Source organism: Triticum dicoccoides, chromosome 3B (genome assembly GCF_002162155.2).
Source record: "Triticum dicoccoides isolate Atlit2015 ecotype Zavitan chromosome 3B, WEW_v2.0, whole genome shotgun sequence".
Classification (NCBI taxonomy): domain Eukaryota; kingdom Viridiplantae; phylum Streptophyta; class Magnoliopsida; order Poales; family Poaceae; genus Triticum; species Triticum dicoccoides.
The window spans coordinates 632,179,435-632,190,074 of NC_041385.1; the positions used below are offsets into that span (position 1 = coordinate 632,179,435).

General features: G+C 44.2%; 1 long non-coding RNA gene across 1 annotated transcript; it reads right to left on the minus strand.

Moving 5' to 3' along the window:
• Positions 1-5,606: 5,606 nt before the first annotated feature.
• On the minus strand, positions 5,607-9,556 carry LOC119277527. The gene is made up of 3 exons (XR_005137189.1): positions 8,859-9,556; positions 6,162-8,157; positions 5,607-6,011 (listed from the first exon to the last, which is right to left on the minus strand). It is a non-coding gene; the product is annotated as an uncharacterized LOC119277527 (long non-coding RNA).
• Between the last annotated feature and the right edge of the window lie 1,084 nt (positions 9,557-10,640).

Below are 10,640 nucleotides of genomic sequence, written 5' to 3' on the forward strand. Positions count from 1 at the left end.
TCTAAGTGCTGGTCCGAACCGAGCTGCCTGCGGGGCCACCTTGGGGAAACTTGAGGTCTGATTTTACTCGTAGCTAGTCTCATCCGGTGTTTCCCTGAGAACGAGATATGTGCAGCTCCTATCGGGATTGTCGGCACATCGGGCGGCTTTGCTGGTCTTGTTTTACCATTGTCGAAATATCTTGTAAACCGGGATTCCGAGACTGATCAGGTCTTCATGGGAGAAGGAATATCCTTCGTTGACCGTGAGAGCTTATAATGGGCTAAGTTGGGACACCCCTGCATGGTATAAACTTTTGACAGTCGTGCCCGCGGTTATGTGGCAGATGGGAATTTGTTATTGTCCGGTTGTAGAAAACTTGACACCAGATTCGAATTAAAACGCATCAACCGCGTGTGTAGCCGTGATGGTCTCTTTTCGGCGGAGTCCGGGAAGTGAACACGGTCTTTGGGTTATGTTTGACGTAAGTAGGAGTTTAGGATCACCTCTTGATCAATGTTAGCTTCACGACCGTTCCGTTTGCTTCTCTTCTCGCTCTTATTTGCGTATGTTAGCCACCATATATGCTTAGTCGCTGCGGCAACCTCACCACTTTACCCCTTCCTTTTCCATTAAGCTTTGCTAGTCTTGATACCCATGGTAATGGGATTGCTGAGTCCTCGTGGCTCACAGATTACTACAACAAAAGTTGCAGGTACAGGTTTCGCGATGATCTTGACGCGAGAGCGATACTACTTGTTTTGGAGTTCTTCTTCTGCTTCTTCTTCGATCAGGGATAGGTTCCAGGTCGGCAGCCTAGGCTAGCAGGGTGGATGTCGTTTGAGTTTCTGTTTGTGTTTCATCCGTAGTCGGATGTTGCTCTTGTGTATGATGATGTTGTATTTGTGTGGCATTGTATGCCTCTTGTATGTATCATCAGCTATTATGTAATGTTGATGTAATGATATCCACCTTGCAAAAGCGTCTCCAATACGCGCTTCTATCCTTGGTGGGACCTTCGAGTTTCTTTAGGATAGGGTCGCATATTGGGCGTGACAAGTTGGTATCAGAGCCTCGACCGACCATAGGAGCCCCCTTGATTGTTGGTCGTTGTTGAGTCTAGAAGAAAACTATTTTGAGTCTTAGGATTATATATATCGGAGAGTGGGATTCTTTTTACTCCTCGGCCCCTTCATCGCTCTGGTGAGGACTCTCGACGTAGATGTTTTGTCTTTCCTCTCCTCAATTTTTCACAAATTTTTTTAGGATCACGCGGGTATCTTGGGATCATTCTTATATTCTTGTGACGAGAACATTGTTCTTGGTGCCTCCTGACATTTATGGGTTGTGGCAGTGTCCCGGGGAGTTGAGCTCCGAGGTGTTGTTGTCACAATTTTATCGTTGCAGTTCTGGAATACCTGAGTTTTGCCGACATCGAAAATCTCTTTTATGTAGTTGTTGGTGAGATAACCTCGACGCCACCCAGTACTGGGGAGTTCGGGAGTATTGCCATATCTCGTATAATGGATGCTTTTCGAAGGTTGAGGTACACGATTTCCGAAGGTTTCTTGGTTATGTGTTGACGGATGGATACAGCTGGATGTAGGGATTGTTAGTTTGGGTGATATATATTGCTTCCCCTGTATCCCCAACACCAGATTGCATAACTAGAAAGTTTCGGGAGTTTTATAGGTGGGAATTCAAGTAGCTCCTAGAATATCTTTCCGACAGATGCCTGATATGGGATTGGGTAAATCTCTATCATATGTATTTGTTTCGGCTTATTTCTGCAAGCCAATCCTTTGTTTTGTTTTGATTTGTGGTATTTGAGTTGCTTCAATGTCAAGTGTTGATTCCATACCTTTCAAGCGGTGTTCTCATATTTCAATGGGAGTACTAATCCTTTTGATCATCGAGGTTGTCATGTCAATTCTTTCCAACCGGTGTGCTTCTCTTCAAGTGGATCCGATCATTTCAACATTTGTGAGATCAATTCTAAGTTTTCTCAATGGTATCCGTTTCATCCGTCCCCAAGTTGCCTTTGTTTTCCCGCCCTCCCACCCTTTTCTTCAAGGACTCAGATTTCTTAATCATGTATCCTTTTATTGATGGGAAGTCTCTCCATTCTTTTCCGTCAATGCTCTTATCCGGTGATTCTCAGGAAGATACTAACGAAGCTTCAAGTTTATTATTCTTCGTTCTCTTTCCTTCTCTGGTGGTTTCAATTCAAGCCTTGTCGATCATATCCTTTCCTCGTTTCAAATGTTTTTCTCATGCTGGTGTATCTCTTAATCATTCACCTCTCACTTTCCATTTGTTCCAGTGTGTTGGAAGATACCTCGAAAGATTCGTGTTATCATTCCTAATCTGTTCAAGATATTTCGAGGTTGTTATCTCATTCAAGCCATTTAATTCAACCGGTGCAACCTCTCTTTAAAATTGTTCAACGGTGTTTTCTTTTGAGTGGGCCCTAACCCACAGGTTTTTTCCCAGGATCTTACCTGACTCTTCTAATTATCAGGAGTGATTCTCAAATTCATTTCCAAGTTTGATGTAAGAATGAATTATCATCAGTCAAATGTCTTTCTCCAAGATCTTTCAAATTCTTTCGCCGTTGGTTCAACCTTTCTAATTTTCATTCTGGAGTGTCTCAACAATTTATGGTGGTGTTTCTCATCGTCATTCTCAGATTTTGAAGACTGAAGAAGAGTTCCTCTTGAATCCTTACCCGTTCTTGTAGAGATTCATGGTTCTAGCTTGATGCCATTCTCTCATAATTGTTTTCGATTGTGAGAATTCTTTTCTTACCATCCGGAGCATTTCATGAGTTGTTTCCATTTCTTTCCTTCGAAGGCCGTCATGTCATAATTCTTCATTCTCAGCGTGTAGCTATCGTTCTCCAAATCTTACCGGTGAATCGTTCAAATATCCTCTAATCAGTTCATGTTCTCTTTGTTCTCATGTATCTAAATCCCTTCAAGTATCTTCATTCGTTTTCAAATTCTTTCCGGTGAATTGTGCCCTTGCTACTCTCTTTTTCAATTTTTACGGTGGTTCGTTCAAGATTTCACTTCCTTTGTTATCATATCAATTCATTCGTTGTTTCCAAATCCCACCGGTGGTTCCATCAATACCTTCTCAAGTTTGCGCTATCTCCATCCTTAATCCCTCAAGAAGAATAAGTAGTATGCCAAATCCGTTGCTTGTCATCAATTTAAATTGGTGAAGGATACGCATAACGTAATTCTTATTATTGTTTCATCCAAGTGATCTAATTTCTTCTTTCAAGAGTTGTTCATCATGTCATTTTTCTCGGTTTGAGGTGCTTCATCTTTTCTTTTTCCGGAGTTCCAAGTTTTCCGTGTTATCTCGTCGCGAAGCTCCATCTAAATCATCGCAAGGCTTCACCCTGTGTTTTCAACTTCTCTTTCTTTTTATCATCCTTTTATTATCGGAGTTCTTCATGGAGGCTCTACATGCTGGTTCATCAAGGATTCCTTTCATTCTTCAATTGTTCTTCAAGATTTCTCTTGAAGTTATGACCTGCCAAGCTACACTCTAAAATAAATATGGTGCTCAACACATGTTGTTTCTGAGGAGTTCAAGTATTCTTCATCTTGCATTCCGAAGTGCAATTCTCTCTATCTTATCTTTTGAGATGGTGTTATGTCATTCTTGACAATTTCCCTTCATGCTTCATGATTCACATGTTGTCAAGAATGAGGTATTTTAAATCCATCAATTTCTTCATTGGAGTTATCCTGGGTTATATTTCACCTAAAGCTTTCCCTAAGGATTGTTGCTATTTATGGTGCTTATAAATGACCCAAGTTCTTCATTTATCCTCCCGGTGAAATAAGTTTCTCGTCTCCTTGTTGATATTAATCCAATCATTTGTTGCCGTTGGTGGCAGAAGCTCACCTCATAATTTTGAGATGTGTTCCATAAGCCCACAACAAGCTTGTTCTTTTCATTGTTGGTTTTCCAACAACTCCGATGTAACCTTCTTGGAAGGGTGCTTTCCAAGCTCAGTTGTGACAGAAGTTGGCATTTTCTTCTCCATTCTGTTATTCCAGTGATCTATCTTCTATTCTTTCTTCCGGAGGCATTGTGATGTTGCTCTCTTCACTCATCTTCTCGTATTGAGGATCATGTTCTTTTCATGCTTATCTATTTAACCTGAGTGTCGTGTCCTCTTTTCAAGTTCTTTTCATCTTATCAAGTCTTGCATCTCTTTTCAACCGGAGTGCTATCTAAATTTGATCTTCCTTGTTCCTTGTTTATCTCGTTTCAACCAGAGTGGTTCCAATTCCTTCTTGTCCATTGTGCTCGTCATTCATAGCTTTGCAACCTCCAAGGTTCACATGGTGTTCCTTGTTTCTATTTTCTACCGCAGTGCTCTCAATTGTGTTCAACGTTGTTGTGTTCTTTCTTTCAACTTTTCAACCTCTCAAGGTTCGTGGTTTCACTCGTTCGTCAAAGAAGCAACTTAGTTCTACCTCCTCTCTTTTCCTCTTCCGTTTCTCTCCGGTGCCATCCTAGATCTCGGGACGAGATCTCTTGTTAGTGGAGGAGAGTTGTAACGCCCCGAGACCGGTGCTCTAGTTGCCTTCCTTTTATTTTAGTTGTTGGCGTGTGGCTATTGTGTTTGTTGCATTATCATAATTATTGTTGCATATTTCATTCCTATATGTTTATGCCATGATCATGTTGAGTGCCTTGTCATATATTTGCTTCGTGCACCATCCCAATCTCACTTGTTATGTTGCATTTTACCCTTGTCATTTTGCATTTCATCATGCTCATCATGCTCATCATGTTGTGTGTGCATCAGCCCTTGCTATCTCTCTCAAGCCATATGCCCATGTATCATCACCTCTCCCTTCCTTCTTCCTTCATGTTTTTGCAAGTGACATTATTCCCTCTCTCATTAATGTTCATTCTTTTCCTGATGCTAGTTCACCATGCCTAAACCCTCTCTGCCATTTTCAACTCTTTTGGACTTGATTTGGTTGGAATCAAAATTGCCACAAGTTTGAATCTAGTTCAAACTTGCGATAATTTTCTTTCTCTAAAAATGCCCAAACCAATTATTTCAATTAGTGCACATTTCCAGGAGCACGAGGATGTTCTCATATCTCTCTCAGCCCTCGCATATACTCCTGTGCTTTTCGATCTTTATTTTTCTATCTGAAGAAAAAATAAAAGAAAGAAGAAGCAGCAGCCGCATCCTGCTAGCGCCAGCCGGCCCTTGGGCCTCCTCCCGCCCGAGCAGGCCCAAGAGCAGCCTAGACCCGCAGCCCCGATTACATCCCTGGTAAAAATTTCCCCAATCGCCAGCTGACCCCACCTGCAGTGACTCCCTCCTCTCCTTTCTTCCTCCTCTCGTTCTTTCTTCCCTCATGGTAAACTAGTAAGTATGCACGTGCACGCACGTCGTGTTAGAATTACATTTTCATTTAGATACAGCGATACTTAATCTTACATGAGCAATGATTTAGCATAGATTCAAATGTACTATGCGAATTTAATTCTTGATGGGACTTAAAGCAGACTTGCCTAAAGCATATTGAGATTAAATCCGGCACCAGCACTCAGAAATCAAGAATCTTAATTAATAGCCGTAACATTCCTCCCTTGCTGAGCCCATACGACCAGTTTTCTTGGGCGATTGGATTGTAAAGAAAATATAGAGTGGTCATTCTGAGAGAAACTGGGGAGGGGGCGAGAGAATCGGCCAAAAGAACTGGCCCAATACCTATGTTCACACCTCTATGGAGCACATCAGATCATCACAATGACCAAAAAACGTATAAATAGGTAGAATCAATCAAAATATATTTCTGACGATATTTACTCCGGCTACAATTCAACATCATTTAGCTATTGAGATCATCGCCTATGTTGCGTAAAACACCATCTCCATATATAGCTCAGTGTTCTCCTTGACACCGATCTGTCGGCCTAATCCTCTTCTTCCTCATCATTTAGCTCATAGAATATAGTTTCTCTTTTCCGGCTACATGTTGGTTCTGATCAAAAGAAGCAATTAGAAAAAAATGTTAGCTCAAATACATGTTATAGCAAATATATTTCAGAGAAAACTAAGATCGCATTAACAATTAAAAGTGTAAAGATAAATTTTTCGAGGGTAATAAAGAGAGAGAATGCTAGAGGATTACTTCTAGTTAGGGGGCATCCACATCGCCCCAGCAAGGCCAGGTAATCTCCAAGAATGGAGCTCACCAGCAAGGCTAGCTCTCCCTCCTTGGGCACCTTCACCTTCCCTTCATCCTCCTCTACCCCCCAGCCCGGATTCCACTCGCCGCTGACGTCTCCCTCCTGCAGCATCTACTGGACTGGGGAGTCTCAAGGCATGCTGCTGCCCTCTTGCCCACTACATGTTCGAGGAAATACACAAACAGTACACTATGCGTGCACAAATACTCAAATTCATATGGATATACAAATACTCTGATAGCACTAAAAATATTACAAATCGACCTAAATTTAAATGAGTTTCAAGCAACGCTGTAATTTAGCATCATATGCATAGTGAAGACACCTAATTATTTAGTACTCTCTTAAGAGCGTTTAGGCACTACCTTAGTGATCTATAAACGTTCTTATATTTTCTTACGGAAAAAGAGGGAGCATGTCTTAATACACTAATCAGTTCTTGTACAACATCAAGGATGCATGTTGTCTGCAGCCTAAATTTAAATGAGTTTCAAGCAACGCTGTAATTTAGCATCATATGCATAGTGAAGATACCTAATTATTGAGTACTCCCTTCTGAGCGTTTAGATCACTACTTTAGTGATCTAAAAGCTCTTATATTTCTTTACGGAGGGAGTATGTCATAATACACTAATCAGTTCTTGTACAACACCAAGGATGCATGTTGTCTGCGGCTTCATTATCAATTCATAGTGACAATTCCTACAAACTCATTTGAAATGTCAGCAAATTAAAGTACATTGTAGTATAAAGGAACATATCCAGTCTATATAAATATCACGAATAGAGAATCAACCATTGCAAGCCCACAAAGTATTGAATTTATAAAAATAATTCCAAGTGAAAACAAGCTTTAATAAAAATAGCTCCATCAATGGCTATCCTTCAAGTACAACCATGATCACTTGATCAATCACTTATTTTCAGATTTTTTTTTCTATTCTGATTCATCACCTCAGAACAAGCACATAATTCCAACATACGTGACACTTATGAAATGAGGCAAAGTAGCATAATAATATTTTACCAGCTCCTTGTTTGTGAAAGAGTACAAAGTCCTAATGTTAACTGATGGATGCAAGTCCAAAAATCTATCACAAAACTGATTTTGAACAAAAGGGCCTGATGCCAACTTTCTTATAGGCAGACATTACGACAAGTGAATGCTATGGAGACATTAAGGCTTGCAACTTTTCTAAAGCTTGGCATGTAACTGTCGGCTGCTAAAAATGGCTCAGTAGTCCAGTACAAATAATTATATTGTCATCAAGTCTTGATAGATTATTTACAACAGCAGCACTATTAAAGAAACTTGCAGCCTGCGGTTCAGCAAATGATCTAATTTACTGTAACTCGTATATCTTTTGTGACTGATCTCTCTCTATCTTATGCTGAGATGATCAAAATTACAGAAACAACATCAAATCTAATTTTGGTTTCGATCGGACACCACTAAACGATCTCCAACAAGGATAGCTAGGATTGGGTTTATAACCACAAATATTGGAACAATGACTGAAAACAAATAAGGTGAGGGGAATTTGCATTACCAGAATCAAAAGCCTAAGGTGGCGTGGCAGCGGCGAGCTGCTGCTCAGATGATCTAGGATACGGCGTCGTGCGGACTCAATCATTGGCGTGACGCCGGCGTCATAGCGATGGTTGGGATGTTGGCGGCAGATGCGGCATCCAAGCAATTGGTGACAGGATGAGAAGAGGCGTGTGCGGCATCAGTCAATCCAAATTATCCTTTCTAGAGCTAGCCCCGATATATCCAGTTCGATTGCATCTTAGGCTAGCAGTCTTACACTAACCTCAGTATGAAGTAAGAGGTGTGCACCGCTACATCTGAAGCCGCCTTCCGTTGCAGCATGTTCTCCTGCATGACTCTATTTGGCCTTCTCACTTATACCCAACACTTTTCTTCTCCTTCTCTCCCTACCAGAAAAAACACCACAAGGATATCAACAAAAAAATTGATTGAATCAGTAGGAAAACATTTATTGTTAATTCATCATAGTCAGAATTGAAACTGTACCACTACCATAAAAGTCAGAAATTTGCAAATAAAGTTTTTAAGGAAGGATAACTGGAATATCAGCGATGTGACAGCGGAATAATTAGAAGTTATGGACCAAGGATAATCCAAATCGACTTTCAACAGTTCGTCCTATACTCCTATTCACCTATGAATTAATACTCCAAATTTTCCAGGCGGGGATCCTGACGAAAAAGGCCAAACACACGGAGGCAAATCAAGTAAAGGCACATAAATAAGTATTGACTCGGCTACTCAGATTTCAGAAAGCAACTCGTCTGAGGAATTTCAGAGAACACCTAATAATCGTCTCAACTAAAAAACGGTCTTCCCGTCACCCTGTAAACAATCGCCACTCAAAGGTTTCAACATCACGCTGACAATTGGCAAATTCAGAATTTCTAGAGAACAAGAAGTTTGCAAAATCTAGTTTAATGGACACGAACGTTCATGAGAGCAGTCAAACTATGAATTAGTTCTACTATTAGGAATCAACATATAGGATTTAAAAGGTGGTATTGCGTCGATGTCGACCGCAGTAGCTTATGAAGAGGGAACGGGAGAAGCATGGAGAGGAGATGGAGGAAATCACCGTACTAACAAGAACTCATGTATAGGCCTCGTCACTTTGATGGTGGAGCAGGACGCCCAAAGTGGAAAGGCGGCCTGGTGGCTGTGATGGTGGAGCAGGTACGCCAGAGGTTGTAGGGCCATGGGCGACCGCGTGCAGGCTCAGCGGGTGGGCAGCCTGGTCGCTGTGATGATGTACCAGGGACGCCGGAGGCGGGAGGGCGGCTGGCGGCCACACGTGGGCTCATCGGTGGGGCGGCGCCGCAACCTGGTGAAGTGGCGGCGGGCGGTGGCGAAGGAGACCCTCGCTCGCATCTATGGGGCAGCAGAGGAGGGCGGCAGGCGGTGACGGCGGCATGTACTCACCGTCCGGGTGGTAGTAGAGGAGGAGCGGACGATGGTGACTGAGACCCTCGCTCGTGTCTGTGGGGTAGCAGAAGAGGAGCGGGCGGCGGCGACGGCGATCTGCGGTCGTGCCCATGGGACAGCAGAGGAGGAGCGGAGGGCGGCGGCGACAGTGATCTGCGATACTGCCCATGGGATAGCAGAGGAGGAGCGCAGGACAGCGGCGATGGCGGTCTGCTGTCATGCCCATGGGACAGCAGAGGAGGAGCGGAGGGCAGCATCGGGGATCCGTGCTCGCATTCGTGGAGGCGTAGAGGAGGAGCAGCAAGTGGTTGTAAGGGAAGAGAGAAAATTATGGGATACTAATCTCACTAATTGAGATAGCGGAACTACTGAGCAGCCGACACCCACTGGCCGAACATTGGACGATGCTTTGATCCAGCGGTCGGCCTCCTCTTTGTGACATGCATGTACGGTCAGATCAGTAGCATTGTCCAGACATCGGCTGCACACCGTCGTGTGTATAGCAGCGCTCTTGAGATAGAGATTAGTTAGTTTCCAGGATCCAAATAAATTGCCTTTTTTTACCGAACAGATGCGGGTGCGGGCGAGGATGGGCAGAGTTTTCGTCCGTTCTGACGATGTTCTCTTGTTTAATAATAGTGTAGAAGAAGGAGAGGCAGAAGCACATGCCTATGAGGGCAACCACGGCTTCGCCTTCCCCTCCTATAAAGGCGCCTCAGGGCCTCGCCTAGGGTTTCCCTCTCGCCGCCGCCCCCCTTTTCCTTCCCCTGTTTCTTCTTCTTCCTCAAGAGACAAGGAATAAAGAGCACCCAGAGAAGAAAACCGCCAGCGTCCGTCGTCGTCCTCGCGTCCGGCCTGCGCCAGGACCCTCTCTGGCATGTCTTCCTGCACCCCATCACCCTCCTTGACCGATCCCTGGAGTTAGTTGGGCGGGAGCCTCCTCAACGCGCCTCCCTATCGTCGCCATCGCCATGGCCGGTCGAGCCAAGCCAAGCTCAAGCCCGGCGTCGTTCCCGTCGCCGGCGCCGTCTTCTTCCTCTGGAGCGACCTCTCGCGCGACCTTCCCGAGCCGGATCGCCAAGTCCAGCGCCCAGTCGCCTCCCTGCTTCCTCTGCTTCATGGTCCGAGCACCATCGCCCGATCAGCTCCTCCCTACGCCTCGGATCGGCCTCCTCGCGCCCATCCGAGCTCACCTTCCGCACCCCCTCGGTGAGCCGCATCGAATCCCCTCCTTTACCGCTTCTTTGCATGCATGTAGTCACCGATCCCGTCGTGTTCGAGCTACTGTTGCCGTGCTATCGCCATGGCCGTCTTGAGCCAAGTCGTTTCCTTGTTTTCTGCACCCCCGCACACCTTGCTGCGCTAGCGCACCTCGTCCGAAGCTGCTTCTTTCCGCACCCACACCCTTACGTTGTTGCTCGATCACAGGCACCCTGGCATGTTT